This window comes from Pongo pygmaeus, chromosome 7, assembly GCF_028885625.2.
Source record: "Pongo pygmaeus isolate AG05252 chromosome 7, NHGRI_mPonPyg2-v2.0_pri, whole genome shotgun sequence".
NCBI lineage: Eukaryota > Metazoa > Chordata > Mammalia > Primates > Hominidae > Pongo > Pongo pygmaeus.
The window spans coordinates 105849007-105869642 of NC_072380.2; the positions used below are offsets into that span (position 1 = coordinate 105849007).

General features: G+C 39.5%; 1 long non-coding RNA gene across 1 annotated transcript in view; it reads right to left on the reverse strand.

Annotated features, from left to right (window-relative positions):
* Positions 1-9475, reverse strand: part of LOC129043050 (uncharacterized) — a 142785-nt gene extending 133310 nt beyond the window's left edge. Inside the window, exon 1 of the long non-coding RNA XR_008504277.1 lies at positions 9323-9475. This is a non-coding gene — a long non-coding RNA (uncharacterized LOC129043050). The remainder of the gene's footprint in view (positions 1-9322) is intronic.
* Positions 9476-20636: the final 11161 nt, after the last annotated feature.

Sequence of the window (20636 nt, forward strand, 5' to 3'; positions counted from 1 at the left end):
CTCCACCCGAAATCAACAGAATATACATTCCTCTCAGCGCCACATCACACTTATTCCAAAATTGACCACGTAGTTGGAAGTAAAGCACTCCTCAGCACATGAAAAAGAACAGAAATTATAACAAACTGTCTCTCAGACCACAGTGCAATCAAACTAGAACTTAGGATTAAGAAACTCACTCAAAACTGCTCAACTACATGGAAACTGAACAACTTGCTCCTGAATGACTACTGGGTACATAATGAAATGAAGGCAGAAATGAAGATGTTCTTTGAAACCAATGAGAACAAAGACACAACATACCACAATCTCTGGGACACATTTAAAGCACTGTGTAGAGGGAAATTTATAGCACTAAATGCCCACAAGAGAAAGCAGGAAAGATAGAAAATTGATAGCCTAACATCACAATTAAAAGAACTAGATAAACAACAGCAAACACATTCAAAAGCTAGCAGAAGGCAAGAAATAACTAAGATCAGAGCAGAATGAAGAAGATAGAGATACAAAAAAACTCTTCAAAAAATCAATGAATCCAGGAGCTGGTTTTTTGAAAAGATCAACAAAATTGATAGATCGCTAGCAAGACTAATAAAGAAGAGAGAAGAATCAAATAGATGCAATAAAAAATGATAAAGGGGATATCACCACCGATCCCACAGAAATACAAACTACCATCACAGAATACTATAAACACCTCTACGCAAATAAACTAGAAAATCTAGAAGAAATGGATAAATTCCTGGACACATACACCCTCCCAAGACCAAACCAGGAAGAAGTTGAATCCCTGAATAGACCAATAACAGGCTCTGAAATTGAGGCAATAATTAAGAGCCTACCAACCAAAAATAGTCCAAGACCAGACAGATTCACAGCCGAATTCTACCAGAGGTACAAAAAGGAGCTGGTACCATTCCTTTTTAAATTATTCCAATCAATAGAAAAACAGGGAATCCTCCCTAACTCATTTTATGAGGCCAGCATCACCCTGATACCAAAGCCTGGCAGAGACACAACAAAAAAAGAGAATTTTAGACCAATATCCCTGATGAACATCAATGCGAAAATCCTCAATAAAATACTGGCAAACCGAATCCGGCAGCACATCAAAAAACTTATCCACCATGATCAAGTTGGCTTCATCCCTGGGATGCAAGGCTGGTTTGACATATGCAAATCAAACAACATAATCCATCATATAACAGAACCAAAGACAAAAACCACATGATTACCTCAATAGATGCAGAAAAGGCCTTTGACGAAATTCAACAGCACTTCATGCTAAAAACTCTCAATAAACTAGGTATTGATGGGGCGTATCTCAAAATAATAAGAGCTATTTATGACAAACCCACAGCCAATATTATACTGAATGAGCAAAAACTGGAAGCATTCCCTTTGAAAACTGGCACAAGACAGGGATGTGCTCTCTCACCACTCCTATTCAACATAGTGTTAGAAGTTCTGGCCAGGTCAATCAGGCAGGAGAAAGAAATAAAGGGTATTCAATTAGGAAAAAAGGAAGTCAAATTGTCCCTGTTTGCAGATGACATGATTGTATATTTAGAAATCCCCATCGTCTCAGCTCCAAATCTCCTTAAGCTGATAAGCAACTTCAGCAATGTCTCAGGATACAAAATCAGTGTGCAAAAATCACAAGCATTCTTATACACCAATAACAAACAGAGAGCCAAATCATGAGTGAACTCCCATTCACAATTGCTTCAAAGAGAATAAAATATCTAGGAATCCAACTTACAAGGGATGTGAAGGACTTCTTCAAAGAAAACTACAAACCACTGCTCAACGAAATAAAAGAGGACACAAACAAATGGAAGAACATTCCATGCTCATGGATAGGAAGAATCAATATCGTGAAAATGGCCATACTGCCCAAGGTAATTTATAGATTCAATGCCATCCCCATCAAGCTCCCAATGTCTTTCTTCACAGAATTGGAAAAAACTACTTTAAAGTTCATATGGAACCAAAAAAGAGCCCGCATTGCCAAGTCAATCCTAAGCCAAACGATCAAAGCTGGAGGCATCACGCTACCTGACTTCAAACTATACTACAAGGCTACAGTAACCAAAACAGCATGGTACTGGTACCAAAACAGAGATATAGACCAATGGAAGAGAACAGAGGCCTCAGAAATAATACCACACATCTACAACCATCTCATCTTTGACAAACCTGACAAAAACAAGAAATGGGGAAAGGATTCCCTATTTAATAAATGGTGCTAGGAAAACTGGGTAGCCACATGTAGAAAGCTGAAACTGGATCCCTTCCTTACACCTTATACAAAAATTAATTCAAGATGGATTAAACACTTAAGTGTTAAACCTAAAACCATAAAAACCCTAGAAGAAAACCTAGGCAATACCATTCAGGTCATAGGCATGGGCAAGGACTTCATGACTAAAACACAAAAAGCAATGGCAACAAAAGCCAAAATTGACAAATGGGATCTAATTAAACTAAAGAGCTTCTGCACAGCAAAAGAAACTACCATCAGAGTGAACAGGCAACCTACAGAATGGGAGAACATTTTTACAAATACGCATCTGACAAAGGGCTAATATTCAGAATCTACAAAGAACTTAAACAAATTTACAAGAAAAAATCAAACAACCCCGTCAAAAAGTGGGCAAAGGATATGAAGAGACACTTCTCAAAAGAAGACATTTATGCAGCCAACAGACAGACACATGAAAAAATGCTCATCATCACTGGCCACCAGAGAAATGCAAATCAAAACCACAATGAGATACCATCTCACACCAGTTAGAATGGCGATCATTAAAAAGTCAGGAAACAACAGGTACTGGAGAGGATGTGGAGAAATAGGAACACTTTTACACTGTTGGTGGACTGTAAAATAGTTCCACCATTGTGGAAGACAGTGTGGTGATTCCTCAAGGATCTAGAACTAGAAATACCATTTGACCCGGCCATCCCATTACTGGGTATATACCCAAAGGATTGTAAATCATTCTGCTATAAAGACACATGCACAGGTATGTTTACTGCAGCACTATTCACAATAGCAAAGACTTGGAACCAACCCAAATGTCCACCAATGATAGATGGGATTAAGAAAATGTGGCACATATACAACATGGAATACTATGCAGCCATAAAAAAGGATGAGTTCAAATCCTTTGTAGGGACATGGATGAAGCTGGAAACCATCATTCTGAGCAAACTATTGCAAGGACAGAAAACCAAACACTGCATGTTCTCACTCACAGGTGGGAGTTGAACAATGAGAACATTTGGACCCAGGACAGGGAACAGCACACACCGGGGCCTGTCGTGGGATGGGGGAAGTCAGGAGGGACAGCATTAGGAGATATACCCAACGTAAATGACAAGTTAATGGGTGCAGCACACCAACACGGCACATGTATACATACGTAACAAACCTGCATGTTGTGCACATGTACCCTAGAACTTAAAGTATAATAAAAATAAATAAATAAATAAATAAAACTCTGATATATGGCCAGGTGCGGTGGCTCACGCCTGTAATCCTAACACTTTGGGAGGCCAAGGTGTGTGGATCACGAGGTCAGGAGTTCAAGACCAGCCTGGCCAAGATGGTGAAACCCTGTCTCTACTAAAACTACAAAAATTAGCCTGTAATCCCAGCTACTTGGGAGGCTGAGGCAGGAGAATCGCTTGAACCCGGGCAGCAGAAGTTGCAGTGAGCTGAGATAGTGCCACTGCACTCCAGCCTGGGTGACAGGGTAAGATTCCATCTCAAAAAACAAACAAAAACTCCATATACAAGCAACCATATTTCTCACTATCTCAGTTACTCTACATACACTGAAACCAGCTTACTTTTGGTTTTACATATCACAAGATCTTATTAGAGATACATCAGCACAATTTGAATTCTATCCTCTGGTCTATTCTCCAGTTGTGCCATTAAGAGCCAGTTGGCCTCCCAAATATTATCTGGACATACACTTACGTTAGCCAACTGGCTGCTGGTACTGGTGCTGGTGATGAGTAACTGTTATTAAGTGCTTATGACACACTAAACATGAAATTGTTGTTCTCCCCATATTTAATGAAAATGAATAGTCAATAAAAGCAAGCGTTGGTAAATAAGTCATAATGCTACTGTCTCATTATGAAAATACATACTATATTGCATGAATAAGAGTCACTACTGTCTATAGAGTGGTCAGTTTGTATTTCACCTATTGTGTGTGTGTGTGTGTGTGTGTGTGTGTATGCATGCACACATGCATGGTGAGAAAGAAAGACAGCAATCAGATGGTACAATCTCCACATAATTTTATCTTCCAGTCTGTGTTTGAATAAACAACTGGCCGACATATAGTTTTGCCCGCTACATATTCAGTTCTCATTATCAGCCAAGATCTCTCAAGGTGCTTTGCAAAGTCATTAAAATCATATCATTCTATGTTAACATAATATTTTAAGGTTCTTTCTGAGCTTAATACCAAATGAAAGTTGATTTTTCCTCAATGAATAATTCTAAATGTGTGATCATATGTAACCCAGAAGTGAGACAGAAGACTATAGAGTATGAGCACTTGGCCATGTAAAAGTAGTCCAGGCTGAAATTGTCTTATCAGTAGTGGTTAATTATTTGAAACAAACATTCTCAATAACAAGTGGATATTCAATTGGTAGCCAAGGTTCTGATGTCAGGAAGTTGTTATTAAGGGCCTGCAATTCCCTTTAAAATTCCAAGAAGACATGTGGATATGAGGATAAACATTTACCTTCTAGAGCAAGGGTGGATGAACTTTTTCTCTAAAGGGCCAAACAGTAAATACTTTAACCTTTTCAGGCCATACAGTCTCTGCCTCAACTACTGAACTCACCATCGTAGCAAGAAAGCAGCCAGACAATACGTAACTAAACAGGTATAGCAGTGTTCCAATAAAACTTCATTTATGGACACTGAAATTTGAATTTCATGTCATTTTAATGTCACAAAATATTTTTCTCTTTTGATTTTTTTATCGTTTAAAAATATAAAAACATTCTCAGCTTACGGGTTGCACAAAAACAAGCAAGGGGCTAAATTTGGCTCACTGGCCATTTTTGTGTTGTTATTAACAAACTAAATATCTAAAGACAAAAAGATTATTGAATGGCTTCTGCTCCGGAGTAAGAAATCTGAATAAGGTTCGATTAGGTTAATATAGCTTCATACCTTGCCCTCTTAACATCATTAATTAATTTCCCAGGCTGAATGAAGGAGAGATGGGCTCCCTCCCTCTTTTCTGCATGGAGCACTTCTACTCAACCATTTGGACCCTACAGATACCCTCTTCGCCCTGTTCTTATTTGTTATTTCCCTCCTCATATAAAAGGCTAAAATGTTACCTATAATTTATCTAGTTTAATTGTAAAGTTAAGCAAGTGGGTTTTAGGAATAATTAATACCATGGGGAAAAATGTTCATAGTATGTTAAGTAAAAGGATCAGAAAACCACATCATAGGTGCAATATGATCCCAATCTGTGAGGGGAGGTGTTATCTTTTGTTGATTAATCCTTGAAGGTGGTTTGGATTTTATCTAGATTGTTCTCAGTCTCTTCAAAGGCATAATTATTTAAGCATAAAATACATTATTTTCTTCATTTCTTTTCCAAATATCATCCAAACCCTTGAAGCTGATCTCCCTCCCTTGTGCATCTTCCACTTACTCTGATTTGTATCTTCTGACCTTAAATCCTGAGCCTTAATTCTCAGCCTTCACCTAAAAATAGACTCTCTAACAAAGGCCACTGTAAATATTAATAACACGTTGTGGCTCTCAAGGCTGCTAGATTGTTCTAGAAAAGTGAGGCCTTGTTAAGAGAGACTTTTAAAATCACTTTGTCCTTGTCTGGGAATGGCTTTATTATTTAGCCAAGTTACCTGATAATTAACACAGATCTAACCAATTAGGCTAACATAAGTGTCACCTGATACTTGCTCTGAGTCCTGGCTGTTTAGTGCAAATTAGCACCTACTAATTAAATAAATTTAAGTGCCAATAAATAAAGCATGGCAAGAATTGATTCAAAAAATACTATATTCAGTAGATTTGCTAATGCTTCCTTCCCAAATTGATACGAACTCAAAAGGATGGGGAGGGCATCAAATTTAACTACCTATATAATAAAAAGTTAGACAAGGTTAGAATTTGCAGAACCGCAGTAAAACGAAGCATCATACTCTACTACTTTAAGGGCCCTAATCCTATGGTCACTTCTTAGGCAGTATAAATATATTATAAACTAGACAGCATTCAGGTGTATTCACTCATCGCTTTTTCTATGCATTCATTTCACCTTCCCAGTGTGTCCTTGGGATCCAAGCATAAACTGTGACGCCAGCATGATGAACTTAAAGTCTTGATAAAATTCACTGGATGTGTTTCAGACAGTTGAATGAACAAAAGAAAATTTTTAACCTAAAAACCTTTCCACAGTCTCCCTTGTATTTATTCTTTATTTTCAATATTAGAAACACCACCCTGGTTACTTCCTGTTGGTTTTTTAGTCTACTAGTTAGTTCATTGGTCTCCCTAACTTTGGTCTTTTCTCCAATGTCACCCATCCTGTGCATCCAGCATGGCTCTGATCATGCCTTCCCTCTGCTAAAAAAAAACCCTCATAGGCTCCCTGCTGCCAAATACTTTTTTTAAAATAAATTCAGGGCTCTTTGCAATTAGTCCCAAGTTTTTCAAAATTGCTTTCTATTATATTCTTATGACTAGCTCAAGCTTCAGTCTTTCTCTGACTATGCCCTGAGTTTTCTTTCCATTCTCTTTTCTGTTACTTATGTTACCCTATAATGATAATAATGAATGATAGTAATAGCCACCACCTATTGAGTCTTCACTGCATCCACATAATCTCTAATCCCTTTACAAACATTATCTCCCTTTATCCATATAACCACATTAATAAAGTAGGTATCATATCCCCCCTCAAAGAAGTTAAGCAACTTGCCTATGGTTACCTATAACATACTAAGTGTTGGAATTAGGTTTCAAATCGAGGCCACTGAATTACATGCCCATTCCCTTAACCACTTTATCTCTCACTTACTCCATTCCAAATGCAAATGCCCTCACCACCCACTTCCCAAATAACCACACACATACACACACACACAAACTCAACCATTCTTCAAGGCCTATCCCAAATGCCACCTACCTCCTACATGAAGTCTTTCCTGTTACCGTTCCCTTCTCCCATACGTCCTCCTCCTCCAAAACTCCAAACTATATCCTTTCTGCCTAAGAATCCATATGCCCCTAGGCTTCAACAGCTAGTGATCTCAAAATAAGATCGTTTATTATTTAATATTAAAATTATAATGACTGAATCCTGTCCCATGAATCACAGGAAGTCTATTCTTTTAACCAGGTTTCCTCCATATATAATTTCTGGGAAGCCCAGTGGAGTACCCATATGCTCCAAAATGTATCTTAACTTCTCCCTATTACCCATGTTCTGAAATACTGCTGTATCAGAACTTCCCTAGGGTCTCTTTGGGGTGTTTTCTTTTCCTGTACTGATTTGCTTCAAGATTGGACATCAGTCCACTTTGTTAATCATCAACTCCCCCAAAAAGACCACCAGAAAAACCTGGTGATTGAGCAAAGAAAAGTTTATCGGACTTACCGCTGTAAAGAATACCACCATGACAGAGACTTACTTGATCTCAGAGGATGCAGATCAGAAAATGGATATTTCTAGAATTCTATGATTTGGCTTAAGGGGGAGTCTTTCAAGTTGGAGAACTAATTGAGATTAGACAACGTTTATGACACAGTAGTTTAGAACTGGTGAATACAGCAACACTCATGTCTTGAAGCAAGTTGTGATAAATCATTATCTGAAAAGCGAACTGTTGCTTAGATGAGGAAACCTATCATTCTGATAGAACTGTTTGCCTAGATAACCAAATGCTTTGCCCAGATAAATTAATTTGCAAGAATTTCCTAAAGCAAACAGTAAAGTTATTTACTGGTTTACAGTTTTATCTTGTTGAGAAAGAATTTCCTAGAAATAATAGGTCATATTGACACAAGCTATCAGAGTTCTCAACTTCTCACCATTTCTTGATTCACAGCTAAGCTCAGACTATGGTATATAACAAGACTTTATTGAATTATTGTAGGATAATGGAGATACAATGTATGAAGCCCCCTTTTTTGGCTGCTAATAACAGTTACTCTTGCAGCTCACAGACCATAAAGCCAACTACAAGTCACTTGTTTAACCTCCAGAATAAAAGACAGAATTAAGAAAATGCACAGATAGAAACTGAAGACTAACAGGCAAGATAAGCAGATCGGGGGAAACTAAAAGCAAATGATCAATCTAGGGGCATCAATCATTAGTTGCCACGGTATTAGGCTGTTAATGGTTTTGCTATTCTTTTTCTGTTTGAAGCTCTTTGATAGCATTTTCCAAATGAAGTCTCGGGGTTCCCATTCATTTACATGTGATGCTCCAACAGGTTGAAAGGGGATATTGAGATCACCTCACCTACTCAATCTGTGATGATTTTAGAACTTTAATTGTAATCATGTGGCAACTCCCAAACCCCCTTTCACTCTCAGCCTCATACAGGTAGCTCAGTGCAGTGCTTTTTAAACCTACCTACTGAAGCATCCCCCTAACGACAGAGAAAACTTTTACCTTACCTCTGGTAATATTACTACCTCAGGGAAAAGAGCCAGGTTTAAACTCAGGTTTCTAACAATCACCCCACTACCACTCCAGGTTGAGAGACACATCCTTATGTTGATCAATTTATTTGTTATTACTCTGAAAGATTAAGATAATGTTATTACAACTGCTGACATATTAATTGTCCCCTAAAACAGAGTTTGCAAGTACCTGATTATGGAAGAATTTCCTTTCGCTCCCTATATGAAGTTCAACATCAGCTTGTTTTGATTTTTGATTTTTATTTTACTTTCTCTCCCATTGCCACAGGCGCACGCACACACACACACACGCACATTCACACATAAGTCAGGCTACCTGAAAAAGGCATCTCCATGAAACCTTGCAGTGGAGCAGCACAGACAGGCATGGCCTTTGGCCCTGTTCCTCCCCACACAGCCTCAGGGGCATGCAAAGAGGTGAGCGAGGGGAGGACGAGGCAGACTCAGGTGGAGGGGAAAGGGAATCTCAGCCGTACTCCCCAGGTGCCACCTACTCAGAGACCCTCAGAAGACCTCCAAACCGTTCCATCAGACCAAGCCTCACGTTTCAGGGTGTAATGAAGGCTGCAGAAGTAATAGAAACATACTTACCACTGTCAAAACGAATCTGTTAATAGGAAAGTTTGTGGCAAGCGTTGGGTAGCTCATATCCGTGAGGGAACTGGTTTCCTATTTAGAGAAAATAGAGCTGTTCTTCTTAAGCAGAGGGATGCCTATTGTGTGGGTAATTACAGGGAGGCCCGGCTGACCTGGCAATGAGGTAGGGTAGCTAAATACCTGAAGGCAAGGGGAGCGCCTGAAATGAAAGCGAAGGCCCCATCTGCCAGGCTGTAATGACTGTGCTATTTGGAGGCAGAAAGGTTTGTCTGGAGCAGCTGGTTTCTCTCCAAGTGACCTTTTAGCATTTCTGCTTTTGCCGTCTGACAGATGTGTCAACTCAATAATTTCAAAAGCCCCTGAGTAAATAACCAATTGTGAGCAAGGATGACCCAAAGCGATGACAAAATGGCTGCACACGGCACATTATGGAGCATAATACCGAGCGACGGAACCGGGAACATTATCAGAAGGAAAAAACATTTTCGTCTTTAGTTCGGACTAAATGGCTCTCCTACCCACACTTCAGTTGTTCTTGAAGCGGGGAAAAAAGGGAAATGCGCTGACACGGAGGGACGCGGCGGCGGCGGCCTTGCCCTTGAAAGCCCGCGTTACCGGGCGCGGGACTCAGCTGGCGTCACGGCGCTGGAAATGGACTCCCGCGCGCTCGCCCCCGCTCCGCTGGAGGACCCAGCCCGGGCTAATTGGCGTTGTGAATGATTCGGGGCTGTGAACAGGCGACTGCAATCAGACTAGGGCTGATGACGTTGAGAGTCTTGCAGAGTTTGCACTGGCAAGGCAGGTGCGGCCGGGCTGCTTTTATCCGGGAACTAAGCGGGAGGGGGCCCAGAGGCCAATGCTCCAAGGATCCAGTGTAGCAGAGGCCCGAGCTTCGGGTAATAAGATTGCCCAGGATTCCTCGGGGGGCAAGCAGAGCACCCTTGCGTGGAAATCTGATTGATTCACCGCATGCATATTTTTTGCCAGGCTTTTTAAACCCTTCACTGCTCCACTGGAAACACCATCAAACTAAGGTGAGAAGAGCTCCGCCCAGCCCCCTGAGCACTACAGGGCCCCTCCCCCAGTGCAAGACGCTTCTGCAATGGCATTTTCTGAGACTTGGATGTCCAAATATTCTTTCGATTATCCTACATTGAAAGTGTTAGGATTTTCTCTTTTTAATCATTTAATCCCCCCTTTTAAAAATGCATTACATAAATTTACAGTAAACCGAATATTAACTTTCAAAGGCAAATTTTCCATACCTGAATGCCCATCTTCCCAGAGACAAACAGTTATGATGAGAGAAGTAATGTAAACACAAAGAGTGCCGTGCTGGGGAACAGCTCATACCAGTTTGTGAGAGTCAATGTCAAGTTTTCAGGAATATTGGAAACATTTTTAAACCGATAGTACCTTTGAAACTGGTCATAGTGGTAGTATTTACACCATGGAAATCAGTAAACACTATAAATCAGGGCTTTTTTCTCCTGGAGAGGTGGTTGTTATACATTTACCAGCACACCACTGATGCAGGCAAATCAGAGCATTACCGTACTTTCATTTGGCCATGAGATCTAGCTTCCTCTCTACTTTACTTTTTTTTTTGAGACACAGTCTTGCTCTGTCGCCCAGGCTGGAGTGCAGTAGCACGATCTCGGCTCACTGCAACCTCCACCTCCTGGGGTTCAAGCTATTCTCCTGCCTCAGCCTCCCAAATAGCTGGGACTACAGGCATGCCACCACGCCCGGCTAATTTTTGTATTTTTAGTAGAGATGAGGTTTCACCATGTTGGCCAGGCTGGTCTTGAACTCCTGTCCTCTGGTGATTCACCCGCCTTGGCCTCCCAAAGTGCTGGGATTACAGGCATGAGCCACCGCGCACGGCCTCCTTTACTGAATTTGTATTGCAGATTCTGCACTTAATTAATGCCAAAGCTGAGGCTGATCAATGACAAAATATTTGCTAATTTGAAAAAGGTTTGAGGATGTTCACAGATTATGGTTAAGTTCTTTAAAAAAAAAGTATTACCTATACTTTAAAGTAAAAGTACCTCAAAATAACATGCAAAACATCAGCACAGCTCTGATCATGCCTTTTCACTGCTAAAAATCTTCCATAGTTTCCCTACTACTGACTGAATTTTTTTAATTAATTCGTCCATTTACAATTGGCCCCAACTTTTCAGAATTATTTTTTGCCACATCTTTATGAATAGCTCAAGCTTCAGTCTTAATTCCATAAACTTAGTCTGACTGCTCTCCAAAATAAAATTTCCAGTCAATACTGGCGGATCTGGTCCAATAAAATGCTCAGGATATTCCACACACATTCCTGACATCAAGTTTTGCTCATTTATGTGCTTCCTGTCAGAACCACATGGCCCTGTCCTACTACCTACCTAGATCCTGTATGTTCTTCAAAGTCCCACTCCTCTCACAACTCTAATCCATAATCCATTTCTTTTTTCCTATAATTTCCATGACATTTTTTGCTTCTACCTCTCACTTTGGCTCTTAACCATATGACACACTACCTTGACGTTTTACTTTGCTCTTTTCCATGTGCACGCCTTGTCTACTCAAATAGAGTATAACCTCTTGATGAACAAGGCCTTTGTATTACATAAGACAGTATAGATCTTCCTCAGCCCCTGGCACAGCACTATTTATACACATAGTAATGCTTAAGACAGTGATTCTCACCTCTATGAATCTACAATCTCTGTGGGAGCTTTAATAAATACTGCCACCTAGGCTTCAACCCACAGAGATTCTGATTAAGTTGGTTCTGATTATATTGTGTTAGCAAAGTTCCCAATAGCTACAAAGCTACCTACTTTGTTGCTACCCAGTTCAGAATCCCTTCGGAATTCTCAATCCATGGTTGAGAGCCATGACTTAAAAGATATATAGATGAATGTAAGGAAATAAAACTAAATTGTACAAAATAGACAATTGTTTTACTAGCACCTCTCTTTTTAACCAAGGTAGATTCACAGCTAACTGAAATACGCCATTATGGCCTTTAACACCTGCTATTTGACCATGAGCTCTTTAAGGATGGGGAATAAATTATGTTTGTAGCAACATCCCCATCTATTGAAATGTCTGGAACCAAGCAGATCTTGGGTACCCAAAATGATTGCCATTTCGTGTCTATCCATTTAGATTCCCGCCCCCCCACCCCACCCGCCTCCCCACCCCACCCGCCTCCACCAACCTTGCTGGGAAAACCTTCCAGACCTCCGTTTAGATGAGACCAAAATAATGTTGTTTTTGTGTTTTAAAGTTGTGTTTTTAATAATAAGACAAAAGAATAGATGAGTCCATTTAAAGATGATAAAAGAAAAAAAGCAGAACAATTCTCTTTCTGGTTTGATTCTATTTCTTCTCCATGAAAGAGAAAGATACTCTGACTACAACGGATAGAACACAAATCCTAGTAGGGGAGATAGTAAGAGAGTGTCTAACAGCTTTAAAATGTGTTCAAGTCCAGATGCATTACATCTAAGACAATTAAAACAATTTGCAGCTGTTATTGCAGCTGCTCGTGTCCTGGGAAAAAAAAAAAAAAATCAGAGGGAATGGGAAAATTGCCAGAAGATCAGAGCTAAGCAAATGCCTTAGATTTCAAAAAGAGGGATTTCATAATCTAAAGCCAGATGAGTTTGACTTTCATGCCCAGCAACATTTTAAAATGTATTCTTAACTCGATTATGTGTATGCACTTAGTAGGGAAAGAGGCAATCACCAAAGGCCAGCATAAGGTAGCAAAAAATAATTCATGACAAATTATTTTTATGCGCTTACTATATTAGAAGGAGATGGAAAGAATATTACAGGCAGATTTTATTCAAACACCCGTCAGGACTGATTTAAAGGAAGAAATGTATTGAGTCCCTGCTATGTGCTGTTTACCATAATAGGCCTTTGGGATAAAATGCCAGACAAGACACAGTCGTCGCCTTCAAGGGGATTTAAGTCCAGCAGGAGTGGGAGAAGTTGAAAAGAACACAAGGTCAGTCTTTATGGGGTTCAGCATGGGTGCAATGGGGAAAGATGAAAGGAAGCTCTTAGATGAAGGAAACTCTATTCTAGGAAGTTGGCATCTCAAGGGGATCGGATGCATAAAGAGAAATAAGCCAGGCCAAAACATCTGGGAACTGGAGGTGAAGAATGTGCCAGACAGAGAAAACAGGAGGTGAAAGGCTTCAAGCTGACAGAGCTAGGTGGCTTAGGAGGCCGTAGGTAGTTCAGGAAGACTGAAGCATAGACTTCAAAGTGGAGAGTAAGGAATGCAGAGAGAAAGGTAGAAGAAACAGACAAGAGTCCAAACTAAAAGCCATGTTAAGAACTTTAGACTTTATTCTGAGAGTAATAAAGAACCTTTGGAGGATTGTAAGCCAGAAAATGCACATTGATTTCACCAAGTTATTTGACAGTCTCTCATCATATTATTGTGGATATGATGGAGAACTATGAACGCATAGCAATGAAGTAGGTCAGTTTGTAACTGTTTGGAAAATTGTCCCATGAAATGTCAATGCATAAAATTGTTAGCAAGTAAAAAGAATTCTGTTGGCATTTTTCTATGCCCTTTCTTTGATTCTGTTTTATTCAGTGTATATATCAAGAACTACGGCAAAGTCTTTTTTATGGACTGCAAAAAGCTGGGAAGGAGGCAAAGTATTGTTGAAACATTATCAAGATTCAGAAAGCTCTTGACAGGCTGGAGCAAAGGGCCTATGCCAGCAAGATAAAATTTTAATCTTCATTTATGTTTTAAAGATAATCTCTTCTAGAAGAATAAAATGGGAAATCCTCACTTTATAACACTTCATGTGAAATTATAAATTCAAGAGTCAAAAACCTGTTGTGCTAAAGACTGTGACCCCGCTTGCTAGGAAAATCAACCACAGACTGTGTGGGTGATATCACTGTGTTTGGCTCTAGATGTGGCAGTGGCTCCAGTAAACACCACCGGCTCACTTTAGGAACTGTGTCCAATTCTAGGTTCAGATACCCAATGTCAAGGTATTTGAGGACCATGATATAAGAAAATGGTAAAAAGATATAACTGAACAGGGATAGAAGCCTTTAATTTTTAAAAGAGTAACTCCAGAGGATTGAAATAAGACCACCAAATGAAAGCTCTATATAAGGAAGACATTTTTAGAAGAAAATAATTTTGTGTCTTTTGTATTTTGTGTTCCTTTCCAATGCTTTTCTATGTAAATAAATATTCTGATATACTTGTAGATTAAAAAGAAAGAAAGAAAAATAATTTGGGTGGTTGAGGTAATTGACTATAGAGCACTGGATGACAATGAATGTTGAATTTGTGAGTGAAATAGGTGGCCTTGTAGCTTGTAGTCTTCCTACCAATAGAGAGGCTTGCGCCATCTCTCAGACATGGTCACTAACATGTCTAGTAACAAACCCAAGATACTGGAGATGTTCATTCAATTTGTTGGGAGTATTTAAAGGGAATTTTTACACTGGAAGAGAGGTCTGGCTTTTCCTACCTTGAGATCCTATTTTAAAAATTCATCATAACTACCCCTATCTCAATGTCACTGAAGAACTAGAGGAGAATGACTCTTCCACACCAATATTGCCACCTCAGAGTCATTCTTGTCTGCTTTCATTGAATATTTATCCTACAGTTTCAGGAATTGATTCCTTCTTTTATTGCCCATTCTTTTAAAGGATCCCAAATGTCTCTTCCTCATGTTTCGTGTTTTCTTAAAATTTCTGACACCTCCATGATGACAGATGTTGTAGCATAAATAACCAAAGATACCAAAGCTTTTGGGATAAGTTTCTCCTAAGGAATTCCTACGTAGGACCTAGTGGTCCCTTTTGTCCATCTTCTTAGTCATAAACCCTGAGCAACCTTCCTTTCCCATGACCATGCCACTCTATCACAAACATTTCAAGAAACAAGTATAAAAGTGGCTCTCCACTCACCTCTGACCTCTCACATGGAGGCCGAGTTCAAGCACAGCCACTGGTATCCTTCAAACATTTGCTGGGGCCACCCCTTTCCTACAACCCCAATCCCATTACTCCAAACTCTACCTGTGCCACCTCTACAGCCTGTCGCTTCCAGAGTCCTCTTTGTTTGGAAATTGTCAGTGTTCAAAGCTACTGACAAATTTATTTTGGCTTTGAGGATGACTGTCCCATACCTATCACCTTGAGATTCCCTTATGTTATGGACTATAATACAATCTTCCAACACTTTTTTTAAAGGGCTTCAGTGTTTAACCTCAGTCTGACCCTGGGCCTCTTGCCTTCCTCCTTCTGTTTTCTTGCTTGTACTTCATGTTCTTCCAAGAAAGTTTACTGAATAATGCTGCATCTAATCTGTCTGCGTTTTGTCAGATTCTGTTGTCTTTATAAAATCCCCAAACTGGCCCCAGCTTAGATCACAACAGACTTTTCTTTCCATTATTACAACACTCTTAAACTCTTCCTTCTCCTTGAAATCTCATTTTACAACCCCGCCACCACCACACATACACACACATGCAATAATACAACTTCATTGAAGAAAAACTAGTCTTTTTTCAAAAGGTAATGATGTATGTTCTATTTGTTCTTTTTCTATTTACTCCTCAATCCATTGCAATCTGGGTTTCTGCCATGGTTGTTCCACCAAACTGACTCTCACAATGGTCAGTAACATCTACTGGTTGACAAATACAATGGACACGTTCCAGTTCAATTATTACTTTATCTCCCTGAAGCATTTGTCATTGTTGACTGTTCCCTTCTTTTTGAAATTCTCTTCTGCCTTAAGCTTCAAGGTTTTCCTCATGACTGACTGACTCTTCTCTTTAAGTTTTCTTGTCTCTCTCCACCAGCCATTTAAAAATTGATCTTTACCAAGATTTGACTCTCAGAGCTTTACTTATCTCACTCCTCAAGCTGTCCCTAGAGTAATCTTGCCTACCCACAAACTTCAACTAACACTTACAGATGATGACATCTGACCTCTAGGCTCACATCTGTGCTTGCATATGCTCTAAGCTTAAGACTTCAAACTGACAGAAACTCACCTCATCAGCTTCCTTGCCCTCAAACCCTCAAAAAAATTCAGGAGAAAAAAAATCCTTTCATCCTTTCATGAACCTAAATTATCTGGGTGTTTTTTTTTTTTAATTTGGCTTCACCTTTCCACCCTCACTTTGATTCTGACAATGATGACTAAGATGCAAAATAACAGAATATTATATACACACTTGGCAATTAGAGACTAGAAACTGTTCTAAAAAGGTGATAAAAATAAGCTTAGTGTTTTTTAGATTGCTACTGTTATTTATTTACTTACTCATTTATTTATTGAGACAGAGTCTTGCTCTGTTGCCCAGGCTGGAGTGCAGTGGTGTGATCTCGGCTCACTACAGCCTCTGCCTGCTAGATTCAAGCGATTCTCATTCCTCAGCCTCCTGAGTATCTGGGACTACAGGCATGTGCCACCACACCCAGCTAGTTTTTGTATATTTAATAGAGACGGGGTTTCACCATGTTGGTTAGGCTGGTCTTGAACTCCTAACCTCAAGTGATCCACCTGCCTCAGCCTCCCAAAGTGCTGGGATTACAGGTGTGAGCCACCACGTCCTGCCTCCTAAAATTATTTTTAGAATAAAATTAAAGAGTGACTATAATTGTGTGTAGTTGCCAATCAATAATTCTGTTTTTTTGATAAGCAAAAACTTGGACTCTGGATTGGAGCAGACATACAAAACTCTGGGAATCCAGATGTTCTGTTTAGAAAGAGATTTGGGGTAACATGTCTTGCATTCTAAAGCTCACTAAATTCTTCCTTCTATCTTGGCAGGTTACATGATGAAACAATACAAGCTGCTGTGTTTCGAAAAAAAAAATCTTTAAAGTTGTCCTATTGCTTTTTTGGTAAACACAGGTGAATTTATTGTTTGAGGTATTCTTCTTCCTTGCATGAGGGGGTCTAAAACTCTTCATTCTTAAGGTCAGAGTCTTTCCTCTGCTGGGAAGCCTCAGATGCAGGCTGCCACCACTAAAATAAGTCATAAAACAGAAATCCCAAGCCAAGACCACATAAGCCAAAGTATCATGCACCCAGCATATGTACAGAGCACAAACCTATTATTTCACACCTGGTGCTATGCCGGTGGAGATTCTAGAAGCACAGAATTAAACTGTTATTTTTGACAAAGTAGTAGTATTTGTTGGCATTCAGTAAATTTGCTTGAAATTCTAACAACTTCCCTATATAGAATATCTACCCACCTGACATTTTTTCTTTATATGAAATCTTATAATAGCACATCTGTAATAACATTTCCTGTTTTCATTTTTTCCCCAGGAACACTGTTGGCTTCTACTGTATAAGAACTACAGTGCATCTATCTCCATTAGCATTGTCACACGGGTTTTATAAAATCATATTACAAAATGTGGGTCAGTGATCACTGAGTCATGTAATTTATCAAGACAATACCCAGATGCACTGTTTGAGGTTCGTTTTGCAGGGATGCAATCTACTAGTATAAACAACTCTGCAATGCCTACCATTCTTCAGAAGCAAAGGCCATTTAGGATAGGGGAAAAAAATCAATACCCAGAGTTCCACTTACTATCAAATATTTAATGTCTCAATGTTTTATAAGATAATATATCAGTGAAAACTGACAGGACACTTTCCATCGATAATACATCATATTTTCAGCTTGACCCTCTAATGGTGTCTCTAAATTCAGACTTTTAGAACCAAAAAGGACTTTGTCTCTTAGGCCAAGCCCCTGATTTTACTAAGAGGACACTGAGATACATAGTACAAGACTGAAGAACAACAAACTGGCCCAGTGGTTGGTGATAAAGTCTAGAACTAAAATTTCCCTCGTCACAAATTTTGTAAATACCAAGTTCAGTTCTTTTCAAATCTTGCATATTTCACTCTCTTTCTGTTTCTTTCATCACACTGTTAGGATGGAATTAATTCCCTAATGTTTATATTACATTTAATTAAATCAACATTTTTAAAGTGCTTGCTCTATACTAGGCACTGAAATAGATATTGGAAATAGTAAAGGTGCTTCTCTTCCATCAGAGCAGGACTTTCAAGAGCGATAGGAGATAAGACACAAATGTTCCCCATTATCCCACTGACAAGTTCCTCCATCTCATTCACTGGCATCTTTTCCTCTGAGGCCCCTTCAAATCTTATTCTCTCCTTGCCCACTTTTTCTTATGACACAACCCAGTCTGCCTCATTATTTCATTGCTTACAAGATGTTGGCTGTGAACTACCCTGATTAGTCTGAAGCATGTGTCTCCTGAGTCCTAGTCCTCTGTCCCCAGGCATCTATTGCATCTCCATCGGTTGTCTCACAGGTTTCTTAAGCTCGCACATCTATAAGTGAACACATCATCTAGAACCCCTTATTAGGGTCCTTATTGGAAGTAACAGTCATAATTCCATTATGCAAGTGCCCTATTTAATTTGTCCACTGAGGAATCTGTCTCTCCTACTACAGTGTAAACACCTTGGAGGCAGGTCTCATGTGTTTTCATCTAGGTAGTCCCAATACTTTTCTTGAGACCTAGTGAATATATAATAAATATTTATCAAATGAATAAACAAAACCATTGCCTAGGGCTGGGCATGGTGGCTCATGCCTGCTAATTCCAGCACTTTGGGAGGCCGAGGCGGGCAGATCACCTAAGGTCAGGAGTTTGGTGCTAGCCTGGCCAAAGTGGTGAAACCCTGTCTCTACTAAAAATACAAAAATTAGCCGGGCATGGTGGCAGGTGCCTGTAATCCCAGCTACACAGGAGGCTGAAGGACGAGAATCGCTTTAACCAGGAGGTAAAGGTTGCAGTGAGCCAAGATTGTGCCATTGCACTCCAGCCTGGGCGACAAGAGCAAAACTCTGTCCCAAAGAAAAAAAAAAAAGAAAGAAAGAAAAGAAAAAGAAACCATTGCCTATGTGTTGCCCAAACCAAAATCCTGAGTTGTCTTAGAAGACACATGCTATATTCAATTACCTGATAAGTTCTAGACATTTTATTCTCTTAAATCTCTCTCAAAACCATACCTTCCTCTTTATAAAAACACTGCCCTGGTTTAGGTTTAATTATCTCTCACTCATATATCCTAAATGTTCTCCCTACTTCCAGTATAAACTTTTCCCACTCAATCTTACACATACTCATAATCTATTTCTTAGTTGCTTACAATCCCCCAGTGCTCAGGGGAAGGAGTATAACATACAGCATCTGCTGTGATCTTGTCCCTTCCTACTTATTCATCGCATGCTCTTTTCTAGCCTTGCAGCTCACATTCTATCCATACCAAATGTCCCACATTTCCCATTGTACATGGTGCTCCCTTGCCCAGAATGTATTATCCCAGTTCCCCCCAACAAACTTTTATAGCAGTTGTCAAGATGAAAGCTTATCTCTTGATTTCCTCCAAGCAAACTTCAAGGCTCCTTCTTGACACTCCCTATTGTGCCTTTTACATATTATCATTATGGCAATTGTGACATAGAAATTCCTGTCTATATGTCTTTGCCCCTGCTGGAGTTGACACATAGAAGGTATTCAGTAAATATTAATGATTATTGTATAACAATACACACCGCTTATAGAGTGCCCCAATGTCATTTAATTTCCCTATGTATACTTTAAATCAAGACTTCACTTTATGTTGGTTTGTTCACTTTAGTATTACTAGATGCAATTTGTGCCTTTAATATGTAGAAGACTGAACAAATAGTGGGCAGAAGACATGATCAAAAGACAGGGCCTTTGTACACACCCAGATCTATCTTTCCACTTGGAGAAGGGTGACAAGTAGAGAGAAAAAGAATGAAAGGAAAACAGAAGAGAGAGAAAGGAGGCATATATACATTAATGCCAACATAATCCACTCCCCCTCATCTCTACCATGGTGACCTTCATTATTTTTCCGGTCCCTTTAATGTCCTCTATCTTGTCTCCTTTCCTATAGCTACCAAGATACACCAAATCCATAGATTATCTCCAAAACTTCTTTTTAACAAACAGTTTCAATCTTCTGTTCTCCAAGTGGTAAGAAGTAGCTAGGAGGGAGCCTAATACAATCATTAGAACTTGGCCTCTGCTGTCCCTCCCTGACCCATCACCTTCAAGCATGACTCCAGCAAGCAGTGAAATTTCAACATTCCATATCATCAGATCTTGACCCATGAGGGGAGGTGCTGATGGGTTAGAAATGTTAAAGTTTTCCATCTCAAAATTACATTTGCACAACAAGGTCTACATTGATGCTACC